The sequence below is a fragment of the Azolla caroliniana genome, unplaced genomic scaffold, assembly GCF_043228905.1.
Source record: "Azolla caroliniana isolate FFs.n. ecotype wild unplaced genomic scaffold, voAzoCaro1.0.p SCAF_22, whole genome shotgun sequence".
Taxonomy (NCBI): Eukaryota; Viridiplantae; Streptophyta; class Polypodiopsida; order Salviniales; family Salviniaceae; genus Azolla; species Azolla caroliniana.
The window spans coordinates 11,782,810-11,790,653 of NW_028230457.1; positions in this window are offsets into that span (position 1 = coordinate 11,782,810).

Here is a 7,844-nt window from a genome sequence, read left to right on the forward strand (position 1 = left end):
TTTACATGAAAATTGTAAGCTTTTGGGCACATAAGCTTAAGTTATAGCATTCACATGTTTTTCTTAATACTAATGAGGAAAATCTTTGAAGAAAAAAGAAGAAGTGTGGACTCATTAAAAGGGTAAAGACACATGAGAGAAATATAGACATGGGTACCACATTGGGCATCATTATAAAGCCTCTTGTCAATACACATCTAAACACCACCAACACAACCATTGGAAAAACTTTCACACTCAATACTAACCCAAAACACAGTAGCCTATTTTCCGTTACTTAATTGCAAGATAAAATTCAATGGCAAGGAATTCTAACTCAAGTTACCTCCTTTTGTCCCCTTTCGTGAAATCAAGGCTCGTTTGTGATTTGAGCACCTCGGTAGCTTTGATTTTGGCCTCTTCACTCCAAAAACCTCAATCTCACTATGTCCACACACACACATTGATGTAAATGTCTTCTCAAACCCCTAGGTTAATTACAATATCAGTTGACAATTAAGCTTGTTTGCAACAACAAAAAGCTTCAAAAACAAAGAATGATATTATTCATGCAAAGGGGATCTTGTCAAATAGGATGGTTAAAAACTAACGGAATAATAATTAGTAAACAATGTTGGGGAGGCGAGGTTCTGGACAAGTCAAAAACATACATGCAAAAAAATGAAGATCGTGTGTTCTTAAATCAACAAGATATCGTATGTTTGCGATGCCCATTGTCGTGATTGAGTCCGTAACGACATGTTTTGAAGGACCACTGAAGCGTGCCGGACATACACGACACCATCGTCGCCAAGTACGCATTGAGCTTCGGCTCCCTTTGTATCAACTCCTCCTTCCGTTGTATGGCATCAACTACTTGTGCACAATGAGCATCTACACAATCCATCATATCCACCACAACTTCCACCGCATTCTGGAAGGACCCGAATGCACCGCTCTCGTACATGACCCACGGAAGGTTGAAATTGTAACCGAGGGACGCCTCCATGTGGCACGACACGATGTCGTTGCACATACATATGTAGTCTAAAACAAGGTCTCGGAACTCCTCGACGAGCTGGTGGAGATGGATGGGATCCTCATCTAGGCTTAACATGTAGAGGACTAGCTCGAAACCCACAAGGAAGCCCGAGGAATGCCGGCGAATAGCCATATATTCCTCCATGTTCTTGTTCATATCGCCTCCCTCCTCGTGCCGCCAAAATGCTCGATTGCTTGTGGGCTGAAGGCAGACGGCATGAAGATGATCTTGCATGACCAATATGAAGCGTGACCGCACTTGTGGGACAAGCCGAGATTACATCTTGCCCCATAGTTCCCCCAATGCATCTAACATGATTAAGCTCTGGGCATGGCAGTCACTCAAATTGTCGAAAAGTACGACATTGCTAGGAGATTGTGGGTCGCGGAGTTTAGAAAGAACCAATTGTGCCCAAACATTGGTGGTAGATGGAGGACCATGATCATGAGACCCCATGAAACCATGATCTTCGGTACCGAGTAACAAGGGGCCATTGTCTTCTATGTCGTCTGACAAGAACAACCAAGCAATGAACTTGATGATGGTTTCAAGATCTCGGAGGTCGGTTGCTTCCGCAAAAAGGATGAGACAATAGAGGAGACAATAGAGGATGAGACAATAGAGGAGGAGCTGCTCAGAACCGGGGCGAGCCAAGTTAAGGATCCATGACTCACACACCATCCTCACACTCTCATATTGTGGGTGCAATTTGGCGGGGAACGAGCATCGGATTGGCGGCAATGTGAAACTGGTACTGCAAGTTGGGATGACCATTGAGGAGGATACTCTAAAGGTTGATGCCAAAATGTCTATATATTATTGATAGGTATATGTTGAAAATATGGTTGTGTTGGTGCTTTTGAGATGTACTATGTCGATTTATGTATAGATCACATTTTGAGAGTCCATTTATAATAATACCAAATGAGGTACCTATGTCTATATTGTCTCATGTGTCTTTCCCTTTTCTAATGAGTCCAAAGAGTTCCATATGACTTTTGTAGCCTTAAATTCCAATTATGACATGATTAATAGATTTCACAATTCTCGTGGTCCGTAATGCCATGTTTCCACTTGCTTGTAGTATTGCGGGTGCAATTTCATGGGGAATGAGCATCTAATGTGAAACCGGTACCGCAAGTTGGGATCCATGAGTCGCATTAGGTCCTCATGGTGCTCTCGGCATTAAGTTGGGCCGCTCAAACGAGTGCTTGATGGGCGGGAGTGTGTCACCAGGAGCTTGTATCCAAGGATCGCGCTCCGTCTGGTGCAATCCAGAGGAGGCTTGGGCAATTTTAAGTTGAGACCGGTAGCTTGGATCTGCCGCCATGGCTAAGATTCGACTACGGCCAACCTCACCCCAACATTCATGAGATTATTACCATTGAGGATATGTACTCTCAAATTGATCCCAAATTTACTAATAGATATGGTGAGAGCTTTTGATGGATATGATTGTGTTGGTGTTGGTGTACGGTTATGGAGGTAGAGCTTCTTGCTTTGTGTAAGGAATAGACCCTTCTATTCACCTTCTTCACTCGGCCACAACCGAGTAAGCGCGAATCGATGGAGCAGAAAATAGGAACCACACGGAGAAACAAAACGCGAGTACACAGGGATTAACGTGGAAAACCCTAGACGGGAAAAACCACGGGAGTACAAGACTCCAAACCAACACTATACAGAGAAGTATACAATGGCGAGCTGCAAGGCGACGACCTTGAGCTCGCTGTCCTCGCCACAGGCGGCGGAAATACACAGAGGCGTCTACCTCTTCCTCTCTCCGCTCTATCTCTCTCACGGCTGCTCTCTCTTCACTCCTCTAAAGTGGAAAAACAGAAAAAAATGAGAAGCAACAGTAAAACTGTTTGCCCTAAGTCATATTTATACTTATATGACTTTGGGCTATTTACAACTGTAGCCTCAGGGGCCCATAGCGAACATATTCACGGATATGTCCCTGCATCCGGATCGCTCTCCGGGTACATTCGTCATCCGGTACCGAAACCGGGGTCTTCGTCATCCGGATCCGAAACCGAAACCGGGCTTGTCGGCATTCATCTCCGATATCCGACCATCCCATCCGAAGGGACCGTAATCCCAACAAACTCCCCCTTCACTTCGGCATGGGATGTCTCTCCAATCCGATCCTCTTCCGGCATGCTTCCAGCTTGTCGGGTGTGAGCACCTTGGTCAGCATATCCGACCCGTTCTCGTCCGTGTGGATCTTTGTCAGCACGAACTCCTTGTCTTCTATCCTTTCCCGGATCCAGTGATATCTTCGCTGGATGTGCTTCGTCCGGGAGTGATAGGCCGCGTTCTTCGCAAGGTGGATTGCACTCTGACTGTCGCAGTAGAGTCGGTACTCCTCCTGTTGGATACCGAGCTCTCTAATGAAGTCCTTCATCCATATTATTTCCTTGCCGGCTTCAACAGCCGCCATGTACTCCGCCTCCGTGGTTGACAACGCAACCGTCTTCTGCAGCCTCGACTGCCATGAAACAGCTCCCCCTGCATACGTCATCACATACCCTGATGTGGACCGGCTGGTATCTGCATCAGCCGACATATCCGAATCGGTAAAGCCGTCGAGTTCGGGCTTTCCGGAGCCGAATCGGAGGCACACGTTTGCCGTGCCCTTCAGGTATCGGAGTATCCACTTGGCCGCGTTCCAATGCTCTTTGCCGGGATTGCTCATGTACCGGCTCACCACTCCGACTGCATATCTGATGTCCGGTCTCGTACACACCATGGCGTACATCAAGCTCCCGACGGCTGAGGCATACGGTACTTTCATCATATCCTCCTTTTCAGCCTTTGTCTTGGGACTTTGCTTGCTGGACAGCTTGCAGTTTGTCGGGAGGGTCGATCCGACCGGTCTTGCTTCCGACATGTTGAACCGGTGAAGCACCTTCGTCACGTACTTCTCCTGTGACAGCCACAACTGCTTCTTCTTCCGGTCCCGGATGATGTGCATCCCTAGTATTTGCCTCGCCGGACCCAGGTCCTTCATTGAGAAGGTTCGGTGAAGAGCCTTCTTCAGCATCCGTATCTTGACCTGATCCCGTCCGACGATCAACATGTCGTCCACGTACAGGAGGAGTATTAGAGAGTCTCCTTCTTCGAACTTCTTCACAAACACGCAGTGGTCGGACTGCGTTTTGAGGTACCCTTCGTCGGTCATGAAGGAGTCGAACTTCCGGTACCATTGCCGGGGAGCCTGCTTCAGTCCGTAAAGGCTCTTCTTCAACCGGCATACCAGGTGCTCCTTCCCTTTCTTCTCGAATCCTTCCGGTTGCTGCATGTAGATCTCTTCTTCGAGGTCACCGTGAAGGAATGCCGTCTTCACGTCCATCTGTTCTACCTCGAGGTCCATGCTTGCCGCTATGCTCAGCACCGTTCGGATGGAGGTCATCTTCACTACCGGAGCAAATATCTCGTCGAAGTCGACGCCCTTCTTCTGCTGAAACCCCTTCACCACGATCCTGGCTTTGTATCTCGGGGGGTTTCCGGCATCTCCCGGTTTCAGCTTGAACACCCACTTGTTTCGAAGTGCCCGCTTTCCTTTCGGCAACTCCACAAGTTCATATGTGTGGTTCTCATGCAGGGAATCCATCTCGTCCTGCATGGCACTCAACCACCTGCGGCTCTGGGTGTCATGCTTTGCTTCTTCAAAGCTCTCCGGCTCCCCCTCGTCGGTTAGCAGCACGTGCTCTGGTTCCGGAAATCTCCGGGGGGCCCTTCTCTCTCTTAGAGGATATCTCCGTTCCGGAGCTTCGGTAACCGGTTCTTCCGATTCTTCTTCATCCGAATCCATTTCGGGATCGGGGCCGGTTCCGGTATCATTTTCGTCTTCTTCGGCCGGTTCGGTTTCTTCACCGTCTTCGGCCGGATCCTCGAGTGCTAACCGGTCCCTTGCCGGTCGGGACTGCTCCTCGTAGAGTTTATCCTCACCGGTTGACTTGGAGCTCTTCATCTTCTTCTCCGACTCCCAGTCGGCGAGTGTCTTGTCCTCCATGAAGATGATGTCTCGACTCCTGAATATCTTCTTGTCAACCGGGTCCCATACTCGGTAGCCGAACTCGTCGTCGCCGTATCCGAGGAATATGCATGGCCGGGTCTTTGGATCTAGCTTTCCTCTCCGGTCCTTTGCCACATGCACGTATGCGAGACACCCGAACACCTTCAGATGCCGGTAGGATACTTCCCTACCGGTCCACACTCTCTGCGGCGTGTCTCCGTCCAAAGGTACTGAGGGTGATCTGTTTATCACGTATGTCGCCGTCGACATCGCCTCAGCCCAAAAACCCTTGGGTAATTCCGCATGCGCCAGCATACTCCGGACCCTCTCCATTATGGTCCGGTTCATCCTCTCAGCCAGCCCGTTCAGTTCCGGCGTCTTCGGCACAGTAAACTCGAGTCGGATTCCCTTCGAGCGACAGTACTCCTGGAACTGCCCCCGGTATTCCCCTCCATTATCCGCTCGTATCGCTTTCAGCTTCTTGCCGGATTCCCTTTCCACTCTCGCGTGGAGTTCTTTGAAGACGCACAACACTTGGTCCTTTGTCTTCATCGGTGCCGTCCACAGCTTCCGGCTGTGGTCATCAATGAATGTCACGAAGTACTGGGCTCCGCCATGTGACTTCGTTTCTACTTGACACACATCAGTGTGTACCAACTCCAATGGTACACTACGTCTCTTCGGTGGCCTTGAGTGGAAGGAGGCTCGGTTCTGCTTACCGGCCAGGCAATCGGTGCACTTCTCCAGGTGCACGTGCTTCACTGGAATAAGGTTGTCTTCTGCAAGCCTCTTCATCCCCTTCTCACTCATGTGGCACAGTCTTTTGTGCCACAGCTCACCGGCAGTGTCGGCTGCCACATTCAGCTCTTCCGGACATAACCAGGCATTCATCAAGTACAGTGTGTTGACCTTCCGGGCCCGAGCCACTATCAAGCTCCCCTTGCTGAACTTCATGACACCGTTCCGGATGCTACCCGTGTAGCCTTCATCATCTAGCCTCCCGGCCGAAATCAGGTTCAGTCGGACCTCCGGAACGTGTCGGACATTCTTCAGCAGCATTTTGCATCCGGTCGGGGTTGTCAACCACACGTCTCCTATGCCGGCAATCCGGCACGTACCTTCGTTTCCCATCCGAACACAGCCATGCTCGCCGGCTGTGTAGGATGAGAAGTATCTTCTCTCCGGGGTCAGGTGGAACGATGCTCCGGAATCGACCACCCAGGTCGTCTCATCGCCGGCAATGTTTAGTTCACCTTCTTCGGTGATGAGCATGATCTCCTCTTCACTTGCCGCGAGTGCCGTCGTTCCTTTCCGGTCCTGTCCTCGCCGATCCGAACCATTTCGGTCCGTGGCTCCCCGGTATGCACCGTTTCTCTCCGGTGACTTCTTCGAATCGGTGTTGTCGGTTCCATTGTCCTTTCGGTAATGCCGACAATTCTTTCGGAAGTGCCCGGGCTTCCCACAGTGGAAGCATGTGGGCCTTCCTCTTGACTGCGACCGGGTCCCCGACTTCTCCCGTCTTTGCGGACTCCGGTTCCATTGTCTTCCCCGATCCGATTCGGTAAACAACATCTTCGGGTCGGAGGCCGGTTCCTTATCTCTCCGACGCGCTTCTTCATTCAAAATACTTGTCTTTACCGTTTGTAAGGACAAGTTATCTTCGGCGCAGGAGGTGCTGAGAGTTACCACCAAGTTCTCCCAGCTTTCCGGCAATGTACACATCAGGATGATGGCTTGCATTGCATCCTCCAACGGGAACTTGATCGCCGCAAGCTGATTCACGAGTCCCATGAACGTGCTTACGTGTTCCACCATACTCTCGCCATCCCGGTACTTGAGATTCACTATCTTCCTCATCAGGGAGGTTCGGTTCAACGCATTCTTCCTCTCATAGAGGCCCGACAGCTTCCGCCACATCTCATATGCGTTGGTGTCGTTCGCCACATGTTGTAGAACGCTCACGTCGACGTATTGCCGAATGGTTGCAACGGCTTTCCGGTTCAGAAGCCTCCATTCCGACTCAAGTACCCCCTTCGGTATTTCCGACCTGTCAATCGGTTCGTACAGGTCCCGAACAATCAGAAGATCCTCCATCTTGATCTTCCAGTCGGCGTAATTCTGTGCATTCAGCACCATCATCCCCGGCTGCCCGCTGCCGCCGCCTTCCATTTTCTGCAGCAGTTCGCTCTGATACCAGTTTGTAAGGAATAGACCCTTCTATTCACCTTCTTCACTCGGCCACAACCGAGTAAGCGCGAATCGATGGAGCAGAAAATAGGAACCACACGGAGAAACAAAACGCGAGTACACAGGGATTAACGTGGAAAACCCTAGACGGGAAAAACCACGGGAGTACAAGACTCCAAACCAACACTATACAGAGAAGTATACAATGGCGAGCTGCAAGGCGACGACCTTGAGCTCGCTGTCCTCGCCACAGGCGGCGGAAATACACAGAGGCGTCTACCTCTTCCTCTCTCCGCTCTATCTCTCTCACGGCTGCTCTCTCTTCACTCCTCTAAAGTGGAAAAACAGAAAAAAATGAGAAGCAACAGTAAAATTGTTTGCCCTAAGTCATATTTATACTTATATGACTTTGGGCTATTTACAACTGTAGCCTCAGGGGCCCATAGCGAACATATTCACGGATATGTCCTTGCATCCGGATCGCTCTCCGGGTACATTCGTCATCCGGTACCGAAACCGGGGTCTTCGTCATCCGGATCCGAAACCGAAACCGGGCTTGTCGGCATTCATCTCCGATATCCGACCATCCCATCCGAAGGGACCGTAATCCCAACA